Source organism: Bos indicus x Bos taurus, chromosome 28, assembly GCF_003369695.1.
Source record: "Bos indicus x Bos taurus breed Angus x Brahman F1 hybrid chromosome 28, Bos_hybrid_MaternalHap_v2.0, whole genome shotgun sequence".
Taxonomy (NCBI): Eukaryota; Metazoa; Chordata; class Mammalia; order Artiodactyla; family Bovidae; genus Bos; species Bos indicus x Bos taurus.
The window spans coordinates 44,456,361-44,467,951 of record NC_040103.1 but is presented as its reverse complement, the minus strand read 5'-3'; the positions used below and the strand labels follow the sequence as shown (position 1 = coordinate 44,467,951).

Sequence of the window (11,591 nt, the reverse complement as noted above, 5' to 3'; positions counted from 1 at the left end):
CATGTTGCAGGATAGAGCCCAACACTTTCAAAATAGATAGAATTTACTGAGGAGACTGGAGAGAGAAAGAGAATGCTCATTGACCATTGATATGAGCGATGCCATACTGGTGCCATGTTCCCAGACCATCCTTCGTAAATTGGCCAATCTTGTGAACTGCTGTTACTCTTCATCTCACTTACATGCCAGCAGGAGCCTCAGAACGGCCAAGTCCATCCTGGATTTACAACTTATATCATGCTGTTGATCAACCTCCAATATCTCTGGCCTCCAGTCTCTTCTATAAATTGACCGTTCTGAAGAAGATCATCTCTAAGGCCTGTGTTTTTTGTTGGTCAGCATTAATCAATGATTGGAGAAGGAAATGACAACCCACACCAGTATTCTTGCCTGGAGCACTCCATGAACAGAGGAGCCTGGCAGGTTATAGTCCTTGGAGTTGCAAAGCGTCGGACACGACTGAGCGACTAATGCACAATTAATTAATGATACTAACAGGATGATGGAAAATTTAAGATAAATACACCTAAGCTTTCACTTAAGCTTGTAATCATCAACAATATATTTCTTCCTATTTTAAAATATTTTGGTCACAGCCTTTGGAAACAGCAGGAGCTCTGGATTCTAGGAGATAGAGCTAAAATCCCACCTAGGTGACATAACCCCCTGGAACTCTCTTAATTCTCAATTTCTCCTTTTATAGAAGAACAGGTAAGGAAAACATAATACCTAACATGATTATGGTGGATAGAAACAAATACTGAATTTTTGCAACCAGCAAAGTATCAGGCAATGGTAAAGTCTTCATCAAATGATGATTTGGACCATAGAGTTTGTTGTATATTTTAAATTGGATATTTAAAGGAAGTGTTACTATTACTGTTGCATTTATTTATAAACTGATAATACTGTACAACATACAAAGTGGTTTTAAAATATCCAATGTCAATAAGGGCTTCCCTGGTAGCTCATATGGTAAAGAATCGCCTGCAGTGCAGGAAATCTGGGTTCAGTCCCTGGAAGTGAAGTGAAGTGAAGTGAAGTCACTCAGTCGTGTCCAACTCTTTGCAACCCCATGGACAGTCCCTGGGTTGGATAATAAATAAATGTCAAGAAGTCCATCTTACTGATCCAACTATATTTAAGAGTCTAATAATGACCCTAATTGGAGAAGGCAATGGCAACCCACTCCAGTACTCTTGTCTGGAAAATCCCATGGACGGAGGAGCCTGGTAGGCTGCAGTCCATGGGGTCACTAAGAGTCGAATATTGAAATTGGACATTAAGGGACACGTAGGAAATGTGGACATTACATGTCAAGTGAGTTACATGTTTTATCTTAATTCTTTTAAGAACATGAACAAGCATCAGAAGGTGAAAGTGAAGTCCACAAGAGAACAAACATTCCAAAGCTGATCTGTCTCTACAAAGGTGGACTCAGTATTGAAATAGTATGGAACTCAGCTTCTTCCAGGTCAAGAGTCCATTCACTGAGCCACGCTGCTATGTGCCTAACTCCTTGCTGAGGAGCCAAATACTTGTTCTTATGCTTCTCTAAAACTTTTGAGCTCATTGTAATGTCTTTACTTTAGGTTAGGATCAGCAGGTGATGCTGAGTGGGAAAAGATGTCCATGGGAAAAAAAAAAAAAAGATGTCCATGGAAATGAGGAATGGGACAAATGTCCAAGAATTCACCTTGGAGGGCTTCCCTGCTGTCCAGCACCTGGGCAAAATCCTCTACCTGGTGCACTTTCTGGCGTACCTGGTGTCCATTGCAGGCAATGCAGTCATAGTCACCACCACCTGTGCTGATTCAAGGCTACAGACACGTGTGTACTTTTTCCTAAGTATTTTCTCTTTCTTTGAGTGTTGCTTCACAAGTGCTATTATTCTTAAATTGCTGGTCATCTTTCTTTTAGGAAAGCAAATGATTTCCTTTGCTGCCTGTTTCTTACAAGCCTGTGTCTTTGTATTTCTGGGAGCAGCAGGCTTCCTCCTCATAGCAGTGATGTCTCTGGATCAGTACCTGGCCATTTGCAAGCCTCTTCATTACACGACCACCATGAACCCGAGGGCTTGCTGCCTCCTGGTCATGCCTGCTTGGCTTTGGGCTTCACTCTCATTGCTGGTCTGGTGATGATGGTGTCCCAGTTATGCTTCTGTGGCCCCCATGTTATACCTCACTTCTTCTGTGACCTCGGACCCCGACCCATCTCTCCTGCTCTGACAGCAGGTCTGTTGAAACATTGCTCCTTGTCCTTGCTTTGTGTGTCCTTTTGACTCCCCTCATCATAACCCTAACTGCATGCAGAACATAGTCATCACAATCCTGCGACTCCCATCAGCCAAGGAGCAACAGAAAGCTTTCTCCACCTGCTCCTCTCACCTCATTGTCCTTTCTCTGATGTACGGCAGTTGTGTGTTTATATACATGAAACCAAAGCAGGTGAACAGACTGGACTCCAACAAGGAGGCTGCCCTTGTGAACACGGTGGTGACTCCCCTGCTAAGCCCTGCCACCTACACTCTGAGGAACAAGCAGGCCCACCAAGCTCTGAGGGAGACCATGAGCAGAATGAAACTATCAAGACTTAAAAAAAAAAAAAAAAAAAAACCTAGCCTTGGAGCGGAAGGCTTCTAAAAACCATCCATCTTCATTCCAGAGTTCATAATTGAGAGTCTCCTGGGGGCAGTCCTAAGATGACAGAGGAATAGGATGGGTAGATCACTTTCTCCCCCACAAATACATCAAAGAACATTTAAACGCTGAGTAGATTCCACAAAACAACTTCTGAATGCAGGCAGAGGACATCAGGCACCCAGAAAAGCAGCCCATTGTCTTCGAAAGGAGAGAGAAGAAATCCAGCTCCACCTACCAGAACACCAACACAAGCTTCCCTAACCAGGAAACCTTGACAGATCAGATCAGATTAGTCAGTCAGTCGTGTCCAACTCTTTGCGACCCCATGAATCACAGCACACCAGGCCTCCCTGTCCATCACCAACTCCCGGAGTTCACTCAGACTCATGTCCATCGAGTCACTGATGCCATCCAGCCATCTCATCCTCTCTCGTCCCCTTCTCCTCCTGCCCCCAATCCCTCCCAGCATCAGAGTCATTTCCAATGAGTCAACTCTTTGCATGAGGTGGCCAAAGTACTGGAGTCTCAGCTTTAGCATCATTCCTTCCAAAGAAATCCCAGGGCTGATCTCCTCCAGAATGGACTGGTTGGATCTCCTTGCAGTCCAAGGGACTCTCAAGAGTCTTCTCCAACACCACAGTTCAAAAGCATCAATTCTTTGGTGCTCAGCCTTCTTCACAGTCCAACTCTCACATCCATACATGACGACAGGAAAAACCATAGCCTTGACTAGACGAACCTTTGTTGGCAAAGTAGTGTCTCTGCTTTTGAATATGCTATCTAGGTTGGTCATAACTTTCCTTCCAAGGAGTAAGCGTCTTTTAATTTCGTGGCTGCAGTCACCATCTGCAGTGATTTTGGAGCCCAGAAAAATAAAGTCTGACACTGTTTCCACTGTTTCCCCATCTATTTCCCATGAAGTGGTGGGACTGGATGCCATGATCTTCGTTTTCTGAATGTTGAGCTTTAAGCCAACTTTTTCACTCTCCACTTTCACTTTCATCAAGAGGCTTTTTAGTTCCTCTTCACTTTCTGTCATAAGGGTGGTGTAATCTGCATATCTGAGATTATTAATATTTCTCCTGGAAATCTTAACTCCAGCTTGTGCTTCTTCCAGTCCAGCATTTCTCATGATGTACTCTGCATATAAGTTAAATAAACAGGGTGACAATATACAGCCTTGAAGAACTCCTTTTCCTATTTGGAGCCAGTCTGTTGTTCCTTGTCCAGTTCTAACTGTTGTTTACTGACCTGCATACAAATTTTTCAAGAGGCAGATCAGGTGGTCTGGTATTCACATCTCTTGAAGAATTTTCCACAGTTTATTGTGATCCACACAGTCAAAGGCTTTGGCATAGTCAATAAAGCAGAAATAGAGGTTTTTCTGGATCTCTCTTGCTTTTTTCTATGATCCAGCGGATGTTGGCAATTTGATCTCTGGTTCCTCTGCCTTTTCTAAAACCAGCTTGAACATCAGGAAGTTCACAGTTCACGTATTGCTGAAGCCTGGCTTGGAGAATTTCGAGCATTACTTTAATAGCGTGTGAGATGAGTGCAATTGTGCGGTAGTTTGAGCATTCTTTGGCATTGCCTTTCTTTGGGATTGGAATGAAAACTGACCTTTTCCAGTCCTGTGGCCCCTACTGAGTTTTCCAAATTTGCTGGCATATTGAGTGCAGCACTTTCACAGCATCGTCTTTCAGGATTTGGAATAGCTCAACTAGAATTCCATCACCTCCACTAGCTTTGTTCATAGTGATGCTTTCCAAGGCCCACTTGACTTCACATTCCAGGATGTCTGGCTCTAGGTCAGTGATCACACCATCGTGATTATCTGGGTCATGAAGATCTTTTTTGTACAGCTCTTCTGTGTATTCTTGCCATCTCTTCTTAATATCTTATGCTTCTGTTAGGTCCATACCATTTCTGTCCTTTATCAAGCTCATCTTTGCATGAAATGTTCCCTTGGTATCTCTGATTTTCTTGAAGAGATCCCTAGTCTTTCCCATTCTGTTGTTTTCCTCTATTTCTTTGCATTGATCGCTGAAGAAGGCTTTCTTATCTCTTCTTGCAATTCTTTGGAACTCTGCATTCAGATGTTTATATCTTTCCATATCTCCAATATGCTACTGGAGATCAGTGGAGAAATAATTCCAGAAAGAATGAAGGGATGGAGCCAAAGCAAAAACAATACCCAGCTGTGGATGTGACTGGTGATAGAAGCAAGGTCCGATGCTGTAAAGAGCAATATTGCATAGGAACCTGGAATGTCAGGTCCATGAATCAAGGCAAATTGGAAGTGGTCAAACAAGAGATGGCAAGAGTGAATGTCGACATTCTAGGAATCAGCGAACTGAAATGGACTGGAATGGGTGAATTTAACTCAGATGACCATTATATCTACTACTGCGGGCAGGAATCCCTCAGAAGAAATGAAGTGGCCATCATAGTCAACAAAAGAGTCCGAAATGCAGTATTTGGATGCAATCTCAAAAATGACAGAATGATCTCTGTTCGTTTCCAAGGCAAACCATTCAATATCACAGTAATCCAAGTCTATGCCCCAACCAGTAACGCTGAAGAAGCTGAAGTTGAACGGTTCTATGATGACCTACAAACCTTTTAGAACTAACACCCAAAAAAGATGTCCTTTTCATTATAGGGGACTGGAATGCAAAAGTAGGAAGTCAAGAAACACCTGGAGTAACAGGCAAATTTGGCCTTGGAATACGGAATGAAGCAGGGCAAAGACTAATAGAGTTTTGCCAAGAAAATGCACTGGTCATAACAAACACCCTCTTCCAACAACACAAGAGAAGACTCTATACATGGACATCACCAGATGGTCAACACCAAAATCAGATTGATTATATTCTTTGCAGCCAAAGATGGAGAAGCTCTATACAGTCAGCAAAAACAAGACCAGGAGTTGACTGTGGCTCAGACCATGAACTCCTTATTGCCAAATTCAGACTTAAATTGAAGAAAGTAGGGAAAACCACTAGACCATTCAGTTATGACCTAAATCAAATCCCTTATGATTATGCAGTGGAAGTGAGAAATAGATTTAAGGGCCTAGATCTGATAGATAGAGTGCCTGATGAACTATGGAATGAGGTTCGTGACATTGTACAGGAGACAGGGATCAAGACCATTCGCATAGAAAAGAAATGCAAAAAAGCAAAATGGCTGTCTGGGGAGGCCTTACAAATAGCTGTGAAAAGAAGATAAGCAAAAAGCAAAGGAGAAAAGGAAAGATATAAACCTTGACAAGCCACCTGTAAAACCCCACCCACAGCGAGGAAATTCCACAATAAAGAGAACTCCACAAACTGCCAGAATACAGAAAGGACCCCCAAAACTCAGCAATATAAACAAGATGAAGAGACAGAGAAATATGCAACAGGTAAAGGAACAGGATAAATGCCCACCAAACCAAACAAAAGAGGAAGCGATAGGGAATCTACCTGATAAAGAATTCTGAATAATGATAGTGAAAATGATCCAAAATCTTGAAATCAAAATGGAATCACAGATAAATAGCCTGGAGACAAGGATTGAGAAGATGCAATAAAGGTTTAACAAGGACCTAGAAGAAATAAAAAAGAGTCAATATATAATGAATAATGCAATAAATGAAATTAAAAACACTCTGGAGGCAACAAATAGTAGAATAACAGAGGCAGAAGATAGGATTAGTGAATTAGAAGATAGAAAGGCAGAAATAAATGAATCAGAGACGATAAAAGAAAAACAAATTAAAAGAAATGAAGACAATTTCAGAGACCTCCAGGATAATATTAAACGCTACAACATTCGAATCATAGGAGTCCCAGAAGAAGAAGACAAAAAGAAAGACCATGAGAAAATAACTTAAGGAAATAATAGTTGAAAACTTCCCTAAAATGGGGAAGGAAATAATCACCCAAGTCCAAGAAAGCCAGAGAGTCCCAAACAGGATAAACGCAAGGCGAAACACCCCAAGACACATATTAACCAAATTAACAAAGATCAAACACAAAGAACAAATATTAAAAGCAGCAAGGGGAAAACAACAAATAACACACAAGGGATTCCCATAAGGATAACAGCTGATCTTTCAATAGAAACTCTCAAGCCAGGAGGGAATGGCAAGACATGCTTAAAGTGATGAAAGAAAATAACCTACAGCCCAGATTACTGTACCCAGCAAGGATCTCATTCAAATATGAAGGAGAAATCAAAAGCTTTACAGACAAGCAAAAGCTGAGAGAATTCAGCACCACCAAACCAGCTCTCCAACAAATGCTAAAGGATATTCTCTAGACAGGAGACACAAAAACGGTATATAAACTCGAACCCAAAACAAAAAAGCAAATGGCAATGGGATCATACTTATCAATAATTACCTTAAACGTAAATGGGTTGAATGCTCCAACCAAAAGACAAAGACTGGCTGAATGGATACAAAAACAAGACCCCTATATATGTTGTTTACAAGAGACCCACCTCAAAACAGGGGACATATACAGACTGAAAGTGAAAGGCTCAAAAAAGATTTTCCATGCAAATAGAGACCAAAAGAAAGCAGGAGTAGCAATACTCATATCAGATAAAATAGACTTTAAAACAAAGGCTATGAAAAGAGACAAAGAAGGACACTACATAATGATCAAAGGATCAATCCAAGAAGAAGATATAACAATTATAAATATCAACAGAGGAGCACCACAATATGTAAGACAAATGCTAACAAGTATGAAAGGGGAAATTAACAATAACACAATAATGGCGGGAGACTTTAATACCCCACTCACACCTATGGATAGATCAACTAAACAGAAACACAAGGAAGCACAAACTTTAAATGATACAATAAACCAGTTAGACCTAATTGATATCTATAGGACATTTCACCCCAAAACAATGAATTTAACCTTTTTCTCAAGTGCACATGGAACCTTCTTCAGGACAGATCACATCCTGGGCCATAAATCTAGCCTTGGTAAATTCAAAATAATTGAAATCATTCCAAGCATCCTTTCTGACCACAATGCAGTAAGATTAGATCTCAATTACAGGGGAAAACTATTAAAAATTCCAACATATGGAGGCTGAAAAACACACTGCTGAATAACCAACACATCACAGAAGAAATCAAAAAAGAAATCAAAATATGCATAGATACAAATGAAAACACAACAACCTAAAACCTATGGGACACTGTAAAAGCAGTGCTAAGGGGAAAGTTCATAGCAATACAGGCATACCTCAAGAAACAGGACAAAAGTCACATAAATAACCTAACTCTACACCTAAAGCAACTAGAAAAGGAAGAAATGAAGAACCCCAGGGTTAGTAGAAGGAAATAAATCTTAAAAATTAGGGCAGAAAGAAATGCAAAAAAAAAAACAAAAGAGACCATAGCAAAAATCAACAAAGCCAAAAGCTGGTTCTCTGAAAGGATAAATAAAATTGACAAACCATTAGCCAGACTCATCAAGAAACAAAGGGAGAAAAATCAAATCAATGAAGTTAGAAAGAAAAATGGAGAGATCACAATAGACAACACAGAAATACAAAGGATCATAAGAGACTACTATCAGCAATTATATGCCAATAAAATGGACAACGTGGAAGAAATGGACAAATTCTTAAAAGAGTAAAACTCTCCAAAACTGAACCAGGAAGAAATAGAAAATCTTAACAGACACATCACAAGCATGGAAATTGAAACTGTAATCAGAAATCTTCCAGCAAACAAAAGCCCAGGTCCAGACGGCTTCACAGCTGAATTCTACCAAAAATTTAGAGAAGAGCTGACACCTAGCCTACTCAAACTCTTCCACAAAATTGCACAGGAAGGTAAACTTCCAAACTCATTCTATGAGGCCACCATCACCCCAATACCAAAACTTGACAAAGATGTCACAAAAAAAGAAAACTACAGGCCAATATCACTGATGAACATAGATGCAAAAATCCTTAACAAAATTCTAGCAATCAGAATCCAACAACACATTAAAAAGATCATACACCATGACCAAGTGGGCTTTATCCCAGGGATGCAAGGATTCTTCAATATCCACAAGTCAATCAATGTAATACACCACATTAACAAACTGAAAAATAAAAGCCATATGATTATCTCAATAGATGCAGAGAAAGCCTTTGACAAAATTCAACATCCATTTATGATTAAAAAAAAAAAAAACTCTCCAGAAAGCAGGAATAGAAGGAACATAACTCCACATAATAAAAGCTATATATGACAAACCCATAGCAAACATTATCCTCAATGGTGAAAAATTGAAAGCATTGCCCCTAAAGTCAGGAACAAGACAAGGGTGCCCACTTTCACCACTACTATTCAACATAGTTTTGGAAGTTTTGGCCACAGCAATCAGAGTAGAAAAAGAAATAAAAAGAATCCAAATTGGAAAGGAAGAAGTAAAACTCTCACTGTTTGCAGATGACACGATCCTCTACATAGAAAACCCTAAAGACTCCACCAGATTTTACTAGAGCTAATCAATGAATATAGTAAAGTTGCAGGATATAAAATCAACACACAGAAATCCCTTGCATTCCTATACACTAACAATGAGAAAATACAAAGAGAAATTAAGGAAACAATTCCATTCAGCATTGCAATGAAAAGAATAAAATACTTAGGAATATATCTACCTAAAGAAACTAAAGACCTATATATAGAAAACTATAAAACACTGGTGAAAGAAATCAAAGAGGACACTAATAGATGGAGAAATATACCATGTTCATTGATCAGAAGAATCAATATAGTGAAAATGAGTATACGACTCAAAGCAATCTATAGATTCAATGCAATCCCTATCAAGCTACCAATGGTATTTTTCACAGAGCTAGAACAAATAATTTCACAATTTGTATGGAAGTACAAAAAACCTCGAATAGCCAAAGCAATCTTGAGAAAGAAGAATGGAACTGGAGGAATCAGCCTGCCTGACTTCAGGCTCTACTACAAAGCCACAGTTATCAAGACAGTATGGTACTGGCACAAAGACAGAAATATAGATCAATGGAACAAAATAGAAAGCCCAGAGATAAACCCACGCACCTATGGACACCTTATCTTTGACAAAGGAGGCAAGAATATACAATGGAGAAAAGACAATCTTCTTAACAAGTGGTGTTGGGAAACTGGTCAACCACTTGTAAAAGAATGAAACTAGAACACTTTCTAACACCATACACAAAAATAAACTCAAAATGGATTAAAGATCTAAACGTAAGACCAGAAACTATAAAACTCCTAGAGGAGAACATAGGCAAAACACTCTCTGACATACATCACAGCAGGATCCTCTATGACCCACCTCCCAGAATATTGAAAATAAAAGCAAAAATAAACAAATGGGACCTAAATAAACTTAAAAGCTTCTGCACCACAAAGGAAACTATAAGCAAGGTGAAAAGGCAGCCTTCAGAATGGGAGAAAATAATAGCAAATGAAGCAACTGACAAACAACTAATCTCAAAAATATACAAGCAACTCCTATAGCTCAATCCCAGAAAAATAAATGACCCAGTCAAAAAATGGGCCAAAGAACTAAATAGACATTTCTCCAAAGAAGACATACAGATGGCTAACAAACACATGAAAAGATGCTCAACATCACTCATTATCAGAGAAATGCAAATCAAAACCACTATGAGGTATCATTTCACGGCAGTCAGAATGGCTGGGATCCAAAAGTCTACAAGCAATAAATGCTGGAGAGGATGTGCAGAAAAGGGAACCCTCTTACATTGTTGGTGGGAATGCAAACTAGTACAGCCACTATGGAGAACACTGTGGAGATTCCTTAAAAAACTGGAAATAGAACTGCCTTATGACCCAGCAATCCCACAGCTGGACATACACACCGAGGAAACCAGAATTGCAAGAGACACGTGTACCCCAATGTTCATCGCAGCACTGTTTATGATAGCCAGGACATGGAAGCAACCTAGATGTCCATCAGCAGATGAATGGATAGGAAAGCTGTGGTACGTATACACAATGGAGTATTATTCAGCCATTAAAAAGAATACATTTGAATCAGTTCTAATGAGGTGGATGAAACTGAAGCCTATTATACAGAGTGAAGTAAGCCAGAAAGAAAAATACCAATATAGTATACTTACAAATACATATGGAATTTAGAAAGATGGTAATGATAACCTTGTACGTGAGACAGCAAAAGGACACAGATGTATAGAACAGTCTTTTGGACTCTGTGGGAGAGGGAGAGGTTGTGATGATTTGGGCGAATGGCATTGAAACATGTATAATATCATATAAGAAATGAATTGCCAATCCAGGTTTGATGCATGATACAGGATGCTTGGGGCTGGTGCACTGGGATGACCCAGAGAGATGGTACGGGGAGGGAGGTGGGAGAGGGGTTCACAATGGGGAACTCATGTACACCCGTGGTGGATTCATGTTGATGTATGGCAGAACCAATACAATACTGTTAAGTAATTAACCTCCAATTAAAATAAATAAATTTATTAAAAAAAAAAAAAAAAAAAAAAAGAACTAAGCTTCAATAAGTCCTAATCAGAGTTTTGGCTCGGTTTGAATCCCATCTGAGTTCTTTGGTTTTGAAGGAGGAAACAGACAGAGCTGGACTCCATCTTAGGCCAGGCTGCAAACATTAGGCTACACACATGGTCACCCTCCCAACTGACTGTGAACTTTGTACCCGGTGTCTATAGAAATGGCATACCAATGGAAAACCAGACCACCCCCCGATAAAAGAGCCTCAGGACTTGTACTTGGACTCTCCGTTGCCTTAAAAAATATGCTAATTATCTCTGTAATGGAACAAAGTCCTAAATTCCATTATGTTTATCGGGATATGAACACAGTCCTATTGATTAATGTCCATTGTTTATCTAGTCTTGTGACACATGAATCATGGGTTAACTTTGATCGTATCT

The 11,591-nt window shown here is 39.7% G+C and overlaps 1 pseudogene; it reads left to right on the top strand.

Moving 5' to 3' along the window:
- The first annotated feature begins 1,658 nt into the window (after nt 1–1,658).
- On the top strand, nt 1,659–2,642 carry LOC113885399 (annotated as a pseudogene).
- The last annotated feature ends 8,949 nt before the right edge of the window (nt 2,643–11,591 follow it).